The following is a 14344-nucleotide window of genomic DNA, read 5'->3' on the forward strand; positions in this document are numbered from 1 at the left end:
GTATGACGATAGGTTTTCTTGCTTGTTAGGGAAAAAAAGAAACTGGAAATTGTTTTTGTTTGGGTTTTTCATATATTTGGTTTGTCAAATAACACAGGGCTGTAGGAACTGGATTGGATAATGTTACAGGTGTTTTTAAAATACAGGGTTCCTGGATTATTTTCAAGAATACTTGAGCATGGTGATGCAAAAGTTCCCTCACATAAACAATGGATAAATTCATATTTATTTTAGTAATGTTAATGACACATTCAAGAGTTACTAAACTGCATATTTTTCTTTTAACATGTATTTTGTTTTCAATCACTTTTAGCTGTCCAAAGTTGATAAGAGCAGTGACTGATCTGGGTAATATTTATTTAGTTTGTAAGTGCATGATCGTATCTGGGTTCAAAGTTGACTATCTGCATTGGAACTAAGGATGAGACCTACAACATTTGCAAAATGTCAGGCACTCAGTGGTCACATAGCAACTATAAACTAAGTACTTGAAAGTGGTTCTCAATTTCTTAAAAAAATAAAGCCACTTATTAAGCATATGTTTGTTTTTTTCACTGTTACACAATTCATTTCTTTTATCCCTAGTCCTGAGGAACTCATCATTTTAGCAACCAATAATAGCACAGACCAAGTGATAAATGGCATTTGGGCCCATAAACAAATAAGCTTTGAGTTTTAGATAAATGTCACACTGCCACATTCTTGAGGCATGTCCTTCCTTTTAATGGAAATCGTATGCCATAACCCATTCTTGCCCAATTTTCTTTGTGGAAAGACAGATGACATCACGCAAATCTAGATAACAAAGCAGAATTTTATGTCACTAAAGTAGGCTATGCCAGATGACAATGGAACCTACCATCTACGTGTCCTAAAATGTTATGAATCAATAAGCCTGATTAAGGGTAAAGTCTCTGCACACTATTTTTCCTTAACGTGCCTAACTTTGTGTTATATTATATGAAAAAGCGTATATGAAAAAGCGTATATGAAAAAGGTAATAACCGTGTCTTTAAATAAAGCACACACTGTACGACATGCATGCAATGTGAACATCAAAACTAGCTGCTTAATCAGTGACCTTGTCACCGAGTTCATGACCACCTCAGAATGACATAGGAACACAAAATACACGTGAGAAGAGGACAAATATGGGCTCATGTACTTGTGTCCTCTTGGTCCTTGGAGAGCTTATCAGTAATTATGCATGCAGAGCTCTGCACATATTTCTTTTGGGCTTAATATGAAGCATCAAGTTAGACTAAGTGATGGAAAGAAATGCAAAATGTAACAAGTTTTGCAGGTTATAATTAAAATCCTGGTTTTGAGTCTTCCATGGGTCAGAACATCAATTAATACTCTCAAAGAAACAGAGCACAATGACTTCACTCATCCTTAGTTCTTTTCCTCATCTTTCTTGGCCATAACTAAGAAGTGATTAAATACAGCAATTAGGAGCTTTCACACTGAAAATCAATGATTCACAGTGTTATACAGTCCATTGTAAATAATTAGAAAATTCAGTGGTCTCCCTGTGTTCACCATCATCAAACTGTATCAGTGCTATCTAAAGGGAAATGCTCTGTCAGTGTGTGAAATCATTTTAAATTTTCCTGTCCTAGAAAATAAAAGTACATCTTTTGTGCAATGTACAAGTTCTTTCTATGATGTTCCTTTCTGCATTCAGTTCTCTAGCCAGACTTTGCTGATCTATGAATGAAGGACAAAAAAAAGAGTTTTGAGCCTCAAGTTTTCATGTCTCCTACTATGAGCAGATAAATGACAAAGTAAATTCTGGGTGTCAACTCCAGTGTGTCTTTAATGCTTTCTTTTCTTCCAGAACCTCACTTTAGATATTTTTCCAATCACTGGGCTCCCTTTTGTTCTGTAACAAAATTCTTACTTTTAGCTCTCATATTTCTACAACGATGAGAATAAGAGTCACACGTTTTTAAGCCAGAGAAATTAGGAGCTATGAGAGCTCTCATTTTCCAATGAAGTTACTGAAATCTACAGAAACCAGTAACCGCTTGCAATAGAGTCCATATTAGAAAACCATGTGCCCTGCCTACCTGATTGGTGTGACATTTGAGAATCCATGCAGTTATGCACAACCCAGAATGGAACAATGCATGTTATATGCTCCTACTTACCACCTCAGAAGAATTTTATATTTAGTTTTGCTCCAATCAAGACTATAAACCTAGAGAATATTAATCTTCAGGTTAGCATCCCAATTTTTGCTAACAAACTGTTGAATTGTCCATCTGCTGTTCTAATCAATAAATAGCAAATGAGTATCTATAAAGTGTGCTAGATACTGAAATAAAAAAATTATAGACTTCATTATCTGAGATACAGTGTAAAAAAACAGAGCATTAACTGCCTTGACATGTTTGGGGATAAAGAACAAGGAACTAAATACAATCCAAGTCTGATGGAGTAGATTTTTATTGTTCCTCAATAGAAAATTGTGAAGTTGCACAGAACATGAGGATGATAAGATACAGAATTTGTTTTGAAGAATGACAAAAAGGCACATTAGGCATTAGGAATGAATTAAAGGATTACCAAGGAGAGCTGAATTTCAAGCAGTGCTTCCCAACCTGGAACTCAACAGTAGAAAAAGAACTGTAATTGTAAAATCCATTACCTTATGTTGGTATTTAAGTCTAAGTACATTTCAGTAGTATGCCCAATGTATAGTCAGGTAACAAAGGAATTTTTAAAAAGCTTTTCAGGGTGTATTGAAATATTCAGTCATGATTTAGTCCTTTGAGTCATGAACAAATGAGATAAAATTAAATTTAGGATATTCATCATAAAGTACATGAAAAGGATCCAATGGTATGTAAATCAGTAAGTGCTTCAAGAAAAAAATCAGGGCCAAAAATGGAGCTGTGATAGAAAGGTAGTGGATTGTGGTGGAAGAGAGGAAGATATTAGAAGTATAAAATGATGACAACATAGGCTGGAGGTTTAGCTCAGTGGCCTAAGTTCCTGCGTGGCAAATGCAAGGTCGTGAATTCAATCCCTGGTACCAATAATAATAATAATGACAATGTATGGCTTTGAGAATGGGTGAGGTAGGGTAGGGGGTGAAATATATTTCAGAACAACTGAAGGAACTATACAATAGGTCATTAATGTGACCTGGCCAGATATTCAGAGCATTCGGAGCAGTAACACAGTGAGTAGACCCAGAAGAAAATGGATGTCAGCTAGGAGAATAAGAAGCAACTGCATTTGTTATTTACTTATAGACCAAGTTCTGTCCAAAGTACTAGAATATGAGATAAATGACAGCTCGTGCTCCAGTAATAAGGAAATGCACTCAAAATATTTCCAAGATGTGATAATATTTACAGAAAGGAAGTAAGGTAGTGGAGTGACTGGATGAGGGATGCACTGATGAGAAAGGTTTATGGAACTGAATGCCTCAGAAGGCTCGTGAGCACTGGCACACCCTGCTGATGTCAGCGAAGGAAACGCCTGAGGAGACAGGTAGACCTCTTGTGTTTTCCTTCAACTGGACAGGGAGACCTGGACCCTGGCACTGGTCCATGGCCCCTTAGGAAGTGGCTGCACAGCAGGAAGAGGAGCGCGCCAGGGGCGCTGCATCTGTTTTACCTGGGCTCCCTCTCTTTCATTAGTGTGAGCTCTGGCTCCCGTCAGATCAGCAGTGGGATTAGAGCCATGGTGGTGAAACTATGGGGCGTGTGTTATTACGCTTTTCCTTTAAGACGAAAGATGTTAGAATTGTTTGTCTTCGTTTCTAAACTAAAACCTCAATATTCCGGCTTAGTGGCAGCACTGCACTTTGTGGTAAGTCAGTAGGTTTGGGGCTGCAGTTTGGCACCCTAAAAGGTTTGCTAATACTAGGTTAGATTATCATGGGATCTCAGACCCTGCAGTGTGTATTCAAGGGATGAAGTTTCTACATTCAATGCCCAATGATTTCAGGGGGAGCTGAAGCAACCATGCTTTAGCCCTGAGGAATTATAGATTGCAAACAAATGCTAATAAAAAAAGAAGTTTAAAACATGAGTTCATTCATCCTTAAGTGTTGTGATGCATGTCTGAAAAGACTGCAAGGAGTAATAAAAAATATAGTAAATATTCCCACTAATTTTTTTTTCTACAGTAAAACATATACTGCTATTAGTCTTCCTCAAAATCTATCCCCTTACTTTGAACGCACGTGTCTCACTGATCTTGCCACTTTCTGAAGTAGTTCTGGAAGCCTTATTCATGAATATTTTTACCAGGTGTGATAAAAAAATGGGCAATATGCTGAGAGCCATTCAACAGAAAGGCTGTGAAAACATTATATACATTATGTTGTGTTCTCATCCACCTTGTTCCCTGGATCTGGCATTGTGAAACTTCTGGCTCTTCTCCTAAGTCAAAATGATCATGAAAGGCAAACATTTTGAACTAATTCAGGACATCAAAGCAATCATGACAGCCCAACTGAAGAGGATTAATGACAGTGTCTTTAACTGTATTTTTGTTGGACTTAAACACACTCCACAATTTTGATCACATCTCACACATGGAGTTTCTTGTGTGCTGGCTCTGTGTGGAACTAACTGTTCTCAAAGGAGAGAGGAGGTCTGGGCCATGACTGGGGTGTATAGCACCCAGGAGGGGAACACAGAAAGTGTGAGGTATTAAGACTCTGTGCAGGGTGCATAACTATCAAAGCATAAATGCCTCTTACCATGCAAAGTATACAGAGCCTGTGTGTCTTAAAATTTTGACTATTTACAATCTTTCATTTCATAGCTCCCAAAATTGTACTAAAGAGAAAGACAGGGAGACAGTAGTGCCATTTTATAGATAAAAAAGCAGAAGCCATGAGGCTCAATCTTTGTAGGAGAGCTTCGATAGGCTAGAGTACATGAAGCAACCAGTTCTAACCCCTAAGTCCAAAGAACTTAAGAAAAGTTTCACACACATGCTGAATCCAATGTGCACCAGTGCAATTGGTGGGAGTCATTCGGGGACTCAGTGTCCTTCCATCCTGCAGGTGCCCCCACTCCAGGCAGCCTTCATAATGTCCTCTTCACTCACACAATGTCTAGACTAGAAGTAGCTCATTTTTGTGGGGCAGGCACTACAGCGACAGATGCCTGGACCACCCTCATTCCATTGGGCAGCTCTAAGGAACAAGGTCACACCTTGCTTGGGAGGACAGCCTAGCTTGTGCCCTGGAGCAAAATGAGACCAGTTCGGGGAAGCACATAACATTTGCTGCTCTAATCTGTGACAAACCGCAGGAAATGTCACTATTTGGTATTCTTTCACTGAGCCTACTTCACGTTGGCTAGTCACACCTAGCCCCAATTTTAGATATATTTTGTTCAATTTCTCAGCATGGAGAACATCCCTAGAAGAGAGAGCATATTCATAAATTCCATTACTTCCCATCCACCAAGTCATCCTAAAAGTCACAGCTGCTCCCATGAGGATTTAGGAAATAGATAACAAAAGAAGCCAAATGAGTTTTGACCGTATCTGGGAACAGGAATGCTGACAAGGACATCTCAATGCCACTAGGTGGCCATTATTGTATTACATTTTGTGATAATGATTTAACATAAATTCTAGCAAGGTATTTTGCTGGGTTCTGTGATATAGTAGACCTTCTAGTAAGTAAAAGGTCAAAGAGAGTACACCTGGCCATTTCAACACCCAGAGCCATCTTCTGCCAACTGGGTGGGGAACCCATAAAGCACACCTGAGGGTATTTTTTCATGTTTCTCAGTGGTCCTGGGCTCCCGTGCTCCCTGTGTAACTCCACAGTGACAGTGCTCCCTCCCCAGGCTGCCCTGTGTATTTCCTGTCCCTGAGCTCAGGCAGCAGCATGTCATTCTACCCAAGGTTCTCTCCAAACACGTTCCCTAATTTGTGACTGGGCCAAATTTAGTTGTCAGCACTGGCTTCTAAAGAGCTCTTGGACTCAAATAATAAAGTAGGGAATGCAGAGGGGAAATAAAAGAACTAGCCAAAGGGGAAACCTTTCATATGTATAAGTAATTTTTAGATGACTCTTATTTTCACATTCTCCTCCCCTTCCTTCAACCTCTTTCGCCCTCCTTATTTACAAAAGCTTTGTTTCCATGGTCTTGTCACATCAGAGGCTGGTGCCCTTGTGAATTTTCACTAGCCTCTGCTGCATGGGCAACTGATTCTCTGCAGCCAGATAAGGCTGAAGGCTGTTGGCGTTTTCCTTCTGGCTCAGAGATCTTAGTTTTGCTCTAATGCTTAGTCTCTGTTACAAAAGTGAAGGAGGCGGTGGTGGAGAAACATTCCCCAGTCACTTGGTAGAAGTAAAGGGAGTCACCATCTGCTCCTGCAATTCCACTTCTTATGGGGTCTGCCAGGCTGTTTGGGTTGACTGACTTACATGACAACTTCCATTCATATTATAAAGAACCCCATTCTCCAATCCTTTTTATTTTCCCCTAAATTCTAGGATTACGTTTTCTTCTGTTGTAGCTTCTGTTGTTAGAGGAGGGTTTACCCAATTTTCATCAAAATTTCAGAACAACTTATTATTCTGAACCCGTTCCAGCGACATCTCTGCACACCGGCCATGTGTGTCCATTGCAAGCAACGCATCTGTCTTCCAGATGCAAGGAAATTTAAACCCTTACTTTCTCCCCCAAAATTAGGAAGAATGATTGTGTAGATACTTGGAAATTAAAGAAGGAATTCATTTACATTTTGTAGCTAGAACCCCCCGCCCCCCTTCCTGCTGTCTTTTTCTGACTGGTTAGAGATGAATCTGGGCAGGGGGTGAAATCTGCCTCTGGGCTTTTTCCTGCAAGTTTTCTCTCCATAACCCTTTTCTCAAATCCCTCACACTCATCCTGTCCTCTCCCTAAGGCGGTGATCTTTATCCCCTCCTGTGCCTTTACTGTGCCTCCCTGTATGCCAGACACATTTCCTTGTTGGAAGGCTAAGGAGATGATTAGGTATTATTCCTGAAAAGTAAGAGGACAGGGAGACCTGGAACAGTTGTGCACCGAGGCATCAAGATAAACTACTAAGGTGCTACGAAAGCAGAAGTTGACACAACCAACTCTACCTGGCAACCTGAGTGGAGATGGCTGAGCCAGGAGCCTAGCAAAACTCAGGATAAACAGCAAGGCACGTAGGGTGTGGAAAGAACATGGGTAAGGATATATGGAGAGGGGCAGGCTCTCGGGAGAAATCTGAAACCTGATGTTCTCACGAAATACATTTTCATTAATGCAGACCAGTGGTTCTCAATATTTTACAGCCCAGGCCCACTTGGAAGATGGGATGTGCGACCGTGGGTGGCAGCAGCTCTGTGATTTGCAGCACATCAGAATCCATCTGCATCTCTGCAGGGAGAAACTTCAGGGGTGTAGTTTAGAAAAATCCACCGGGGTGAGGCTGAGTATGCTGGTTAAGAATCACAGGCACGAACGCTTCTGGGGAAAGGTGACCATTACATCTTCCCTAACCCTGTAAAATTCATAATACTAAAAAGACACAGGGAAACAAAATAGAAATAAAATCTCCAGCATTGTAAGTCTTCTCAAGAGGTTGAGGAATACCGATATGTAGTTTTCTCACACTGTTTAAAATATACTCTTCTAAGTAGTGCCTCTCTGAGCAATCCCAACGCAGAATTTTATAAAATCAAGATTTTTGTCCAAAATTGATGCTTTTGGATAGTGCCCATAAAAATCATAGCCTGAATGATAGAGATGAGAAGATGTTTAAGGTAAGTTATTAGAGTTATGGATAAGGAAGAAGCAATATTCTTGAGACTTCAGTTTGGTATCATTCTGAGTAGGTACGAGGGCTGTCTCTCATTAGCTTCACCTCTGAATAAAAAGTGTCCTGTGCTTTCCTCAGGAGATTCATTACCATATGGAGGAGCAGGGGCAGAGGGAATAGTCAGAGATAGAGATGTCCCACAGCATGAAGGTCTCCGGAACAGTCCCTTTTTTTATGTCATCTCTTGGCATGATGAGTAGAGAAGCTACAAAGTGATCACACAGTAAATTTAGAGCCAATAAAAAGGAGACACTTCACAGGACATGTAGCTTGCTGCTGGGAATCTCTGACACAGAAGGTCAAGGAATTAAATACTGGAGTTGGATTTATACTAGAGCTGACTGTTTTTATGGCCAATACAACATTTATTGGTATGCTAAGATAAAGTTAATCAAGTCTTGGGCTTCGTGGTGTGGAAGCAAAGATTACCTCTTGAGACTTTGGCAGGGATCCCTCCCAGAACACAGTCACAAAAAAAAAAAAAAATGTGTTCACTCATTTAGTTATTAGAAGTTCAGGTAATCACTGATGAGTACCTGGGCTCTCAAGAAAAACTGAATATTACCGTGGAGTGGTCACATTTTTAGGAGTGTATTGGCCAACTATATTTTAAAAATTTAAAGAATTTCCCTTAAGGCAGACTTTAAATCTTAATTCTGTAATGAATCTGTTGTGTAGTCAAAAGCAATATCCCAACCTGTCAGATTTCATTTTCATGAAACTGAGAATCACGCATGTAGGAGTGCACGGATGATGAGATGAAGATATGATTTGTAACTTATGATTATGACATGTGTCCTTCAGCCTTTTTCTTAATTACTGGTGGCCATTTCTGAAGGTAGAGTTAATGTGGTTGTTATAATATCAACCGGTAACACCAAAGAAGATACCATCAATTTATGATTTGGGTTTTCACAAAGATGAAAAAAATTCACCATCATATGATTATTCATGATCTCCAGACCAACATTTCAGAGCTTGGTTTTACAAGGTTGGAGACAGCAATCAAAGGAAGAGGCATAGTCACTAAGGAGAAGCTTAATGTCATGGAAAAAAGTAAGCAGGGGTTCAAAATCTGAATCTCAGTTAACTGTTTTTATAAAGTGAGCATATTAAAAGCTACCCTGGAACATGTTACACAAGCCTAGAATACATGCCTGGACTTAGTAGTTCTCAACAGAAGCAATTTGGTCCTAGGGAAATTTGACAATGCCTGTAGACAAATTTGGTGGTCACTTCCTGAAAAAGGGGTGCATCTGCCATCTAATACATAAAAGCCAGGGATGATACTATAGTGCAGAGGACAGGCTCCTACCACTTCTACCCCAAGAACGAATGCTAAGTTACAAACTATCCACAAATGATAAGGTACAAACTATCTTCAAAGTACTGGCTTTGAGAAATCCTGAATTTGATTCAAAAAGAATTTTAGAATCGTGCATGAGAGAAATAGTATCGGGATAGGCTGAATTGTGTTCCCCAAAATTCTTGTGTTGAATTCCTTGCCCCTCACTATGTAGCTGCACATAAAGTCTTTAAAGAGGTGATGAAATTAAAATGAGGCCTTTGGGGTGGTCCTAATTCAGTAGCACAGGAGTCCTGGAAAGAAGAGGAGATTAGGGTGCAGATAGAAACAGGAGCGGAACTTTCATCTCAAAGAAAAATCACATGAGAACATTTTCCAGACAGAGATAAGCCTCAGAAAGAGCCAAACCTATGACACTGACCTTAAAATGCCAGGCTCCAGACTATGAGTGCATAAAACACTGTTGTTTAAGGATTCAAATCTGTATTCTCTTATGGCAGCTTGAGTACTCTATTGCAGTAACAGTTACTGTTATCATTGTTATTAAAAAATAAGCTCTTGTTCCTGGAAAACATTACCACAAAACTTAGAATAAGTACCGTGGGACTTTATTCATATTCCAACAGCCTAAGGCCCTGTTAGAAAAACAGTAGCATAAGAAGGGAAAAACAAATGTAAAACAGAGATGTTTAGCCCATAGTTGTAGTGATGTTAAGCATCTGACAATCAAGGATCAGAGTAATACAGTAAGACACTCACTTTCTTGGGGTATTTATTCATGTCACTTGAACCCCAAGTGTCCACAGTCAGATTCTGTGAGCTTTCTGGTTGTCTGCCCATGTCCTGAATTGCTGAAGCAGGTCTGCACAAGGCCAGCAACTATTCTTATTAAAAGCAGATGTTCTACTTCCAAGCAGTGAGTGGGACCCAATGCTAAAGCACCCGGCTAAGCATCTGCGGGCATGAGGGTGCTTTGTGTCTTGCACTTCCATAGCATCTCACTAAAAACAGAGCTCGCCACACTCTTATGCACACTCATTGCTTCATCTGGAATGCTGAGGTCTTCTTCCTTTTAGGATTAGATGAAGCAAAACCAGACAAATGGAGTCAAAGCCTGTTGCCCCAGAAAACCAGAGCAGAGCTCAGCTGACTGGTGCTTCTCTTCCTTCCAAAACGAAGTCAACCTCAGCTGCCAGGAAGAAGGGGAGAGGAGGTCACTAATGATCGTCAAACGCCAGGTGTTCTTAGGAGAATGTGCCATGGTTGCCATCCCCATGGGCTTATACTCAATTAAAAGGAGATGATAATTGTGTTAATCCATCATTCAGGAGGATTTGCTTCCATCTTCCTAAGTCAGTGAATGGAAACCACTAAGGGCAATGCTAAAACTAGCCTCATGGTAATTTAAAGAGGATCAGAAAAGGCATCCCCTTCGGCAGACTCCAGCAATGCATATATTCTGATTCAAAGATGACAGTTTGAAAAGTGAGAAAGGTCACACTCTGTCAGAGTCCAGCCAGGGGCCAGTTCCACTTCAGCCTTAAACCCTCTCCTTCAGCACCAAGCTGGATTACTTTATATCCAAACCTGCTTAGAGCTACAACAACTTTATTTTTAAGTGCCAAAGTAGAGTATGGAAATGTGATATATCAATTGTAAATAACTACTCAGTCCTGCGGGGCCTCATGGTGTGAGTGTTTTGAATGACAAGTCTCTTGGCACTCTGTCATGCACAAAACACTCACCTGGGGGATTTTCCTAGGATGGAACCAAAGTTCTACACTGGTCCAAGAGCGCTCATTATGTCTGTGTGATCCTTCTCCTATGCTTGTCTGTATTTGAACTCCTTTCACCCTACCCTGCTCCCCCATCTCTAGCATATCTATGAAGACTGGAAAATAGCCATGCAAAACATTTCTCTGGTAAAGTTGGATATTGAATCCAGGCCTTGCCTATCATAAGCATGCACTTTTCCACTGAAATATAACTCCTGCCCAAGAAATGTTTTTAATACTCAGTAAATCCAGAGAATGGATTATTGTTTAGGCTTTCCTTAAAAAATTTAAAATGTTCAACTTTAGTCTGGATAAAATCTAGTAGATCTCAAATTTGTTTTGATTACAGGAAACTAGAATGAGCTAGATACAATAATAATTGCAATGGAATTTTGAACAAAGGAAGAGGAAGCAAGATGCTAGAATTGGTAATACAGTGTAATAGAGTTTGATACTGTGAAAACAGAGGAATATGTGAATAAAAGTTTAAAATATCTTGGATAACACAAAGTTTAGTTCAAGAGAATGTTTCTGAGCTTATCATTTATACTCTTAGACAAGTCAGTTAGTCTCCCTAAAGCTTCAGTTTCTTCACCTCTGAAATGGGAGAGACATTAAACTTATTGAATTCTTATAGAAATACATGAAATAGATGTATATATATTATCAAGTTTATACTATGTAATATTGAATAGTGAGGTAGATTGCAAAAATGACCTCTCTTTGTATTCACACCCTTTGCAAGGTCACTGTACATTTTCTCCCATGAAATCATGGCTTTTAGTTTCCCAGTGGTGAATGGAGCACTGTCTGTTACTTGCTTTGGGCTAGCAGACATTGTATCAGTTGTAAGTCAAGGCCACCGCTCGTTCTCTTAGACTCCTACAGCAAATGTGAACATATTTTAATTAGTTTGCTAAAAAAAGAAAGAAACGTAGCCCAATCCCACAGTCACACTGTCCAACTGCCAGATCTGCCTAGCTGACTGCATGTGCAGGGTGCCAGTGAAAGAATGTTAAACTGAGCCCAGCCTAAATGGCCAATCCACAGACATATAATACATACTGTTTTAATCACTAAATTTTGGGATCAACAGTTATGAAACAATACTAAATTAAGTAGTATTCTTATTACAGTGTTTTAACTATAAAAAATGTTAAGGTTAAGCAAACTCCAACCCCATTTTTACTATTTTCTCAAATATACAAGCTTAGTGTTCATTTTCAGAGTACAGAGCATTCTTACTCAAAATTTGTAATTTGATTCTAAAAGTATTTGATATGTCCAGAAGGTTGAAATGTAGCTTAAAACAGAAACAGTTTAGCAAAGAGTACATGAAGATGGAATTTAGATAATTTGATGCTCTTTGTAAGCTGACATCATAAGGAGCCTCCCAAAAACCTGGAGGCAGGTTGCATGTAGTAGTAGAGTATCTAATTCAGGAGATTGGTCACTATTCTTTTGACTATGCAAACCACATATGATAAAATATATGAGAGCAAAATTGTAAGGAATGTTGATAAAATGAAATTTGTGTGGAAATGAAACAACTTGGCATAATACTGGATGTAAACATTTGAAGATATTTGGAAAGTTCTTAGAAAAGAAGGAAGATAATAGGAAGGAAACAAGAAATATCTTGAAATTTTTTTAGTCTGTTATTGTGAATAGGGAATAGGTCTGTATTTTGTTGCTCTGGATCAAGGGTTAGCTAAAATTTTCAGCAATAGGAACCAGCTAGGAATTAAATACTTTATGCCTTGAAGATAGTGTGATCTGTGTTATAAATTCTCAGTTCTGCTACCATGACAGGAGAACAGGCCTAGGTAGCATATAAATGGACTTGAACATATTCAATAAAATCTTTTATGTGAATATGGAAAAAAAGAGTAAGTACAAACGATAGCAAAATAGACTGACGGTCCACGTTGTTTGTGCAAATATATATATTCTTTTTAAAGGACTTTAAAAAAAAACTTAAGTAGGGGAATCATTGTAGAATGATTTGGTGATGTTTATAGCTTTCCTCCTTATTCTCCAAAATACAAAATCAGCCGCAGGTCTCCATGGTCCCCCATATATTTTCTGTTTAGTCCTAGTATCAGAAACAAGCATATCTACCCCAACTAACACTAACCTCCACATCTTCAGATGAATGCTGACAAAGCACAGCTTGGCCTGTGCCTCAGATTGAGGGTCCAGGTGGAAGCTGTGCTGTGGTCATCATGCCAGATGTCTGTCTAATGGGCAAACTGGGCACAGTTTGCAAACAGACAGAGATCGAGACACTTGAAAGCAGTTTGTTTTGGCTCTTGCTGGGAAACAAGGGTCCAGACATCACAAAGAATTGGAAAATCAGGTCACATGTGATGGTAATTCAAACAGAGGCAAGAGGTGTTTTTAACATCTGTGTTTATAGAATGTTCCCCTTTTACAAATAGCTTTCAAAGCAGTAGGCATGAGAAAGTTTGGCTGAAGAAAAGTTTCTTACTGCTTTTTAGCAGATTATTCTTCAATGTATCTTTGGATGGGAGCTGGGAAAAGGAAACTTGTCAATTTCACCTTAGGTTTTGTGAAAGTGATTGAGCTATGAGAGAGAAAGATGTGCTGGACACTATGTAAAACTCAAAAACCAGTAATCCAAATTGGAATGGTCCAGTTTGGGGGAAAACATTTTTTCCTAATTATTCTACATAGTTATGAGGATGTGACTACAAATTAAATTACAGATTGTTTGATGACACAAATATAGAAATAAACCAGAGAATAAAGCATTTAAAATATTGAATAGATCTTAAACCCATAAAACTTCAGACTGGGGCCAGTTGAACCATCTTTTATTTCTCCACTATAAATTTGTACTTTAGTGCAATAACTGTCAGCTGTGCATTTCAATATCTTTCCCGGAGGGATACAAGTAGCCACCTTTGTGATATACCCACTTGATATGACAAATGGCAGAGTGTGCATGTGTGCAACTGGGTCAAAGTGAGATTTGGACCCACCTCTATGTTCTGTCTAACTGGTTTTGCGAGTTTACTAGAATGTCACATAGACCACTCCAAGGTTTTTTAAATGAAAATTTTTTCTGATTTTTCTGGCAGAGGTAGCCTAATTCAGTACAGTGGCACCAGAAAATGAGATTTGCAAGTTTTGGAGGAGACCAACAGACCATCAAATTACTCATGCATGGATGATGAAAATGATCGATTATGGTAAAATGCATGCTTTCATAATAGGAGAGTGGTGTGAATGGATGCTGCTGCTGCTCCTGACTTTGACTCTGGTCATGTGAGTCAAAGTTCCTATGACAGTTCCTATCCAGTGAAATGGAACAAGAGTCAGCTGATACAGACATAGGGAATACAGACATTTCTGTTTCAGATGACAAAGAAAATAGTAATGTGAGTACATATTTCACTGGTTAAAATGTGAAATGGCCACA

Source organism: Cavia porcellus, unplaced genomic scaffold, assembly GCF_034190915.1.
Source record: "Cavia porcellus strain 051 isolate PalLab524CR breed Dunkin Hartley unplaced genomic scaffold, mCavPor4.1 scaffold_29, whole genome shotgun sequence".
NCBI classification, from domain to species: domain Eukaryota; kingdom Metazoa; phylum Chordata; class Mammalia; order Rodentia; family Caviidae; genus Cavia; species Cavia porcellus.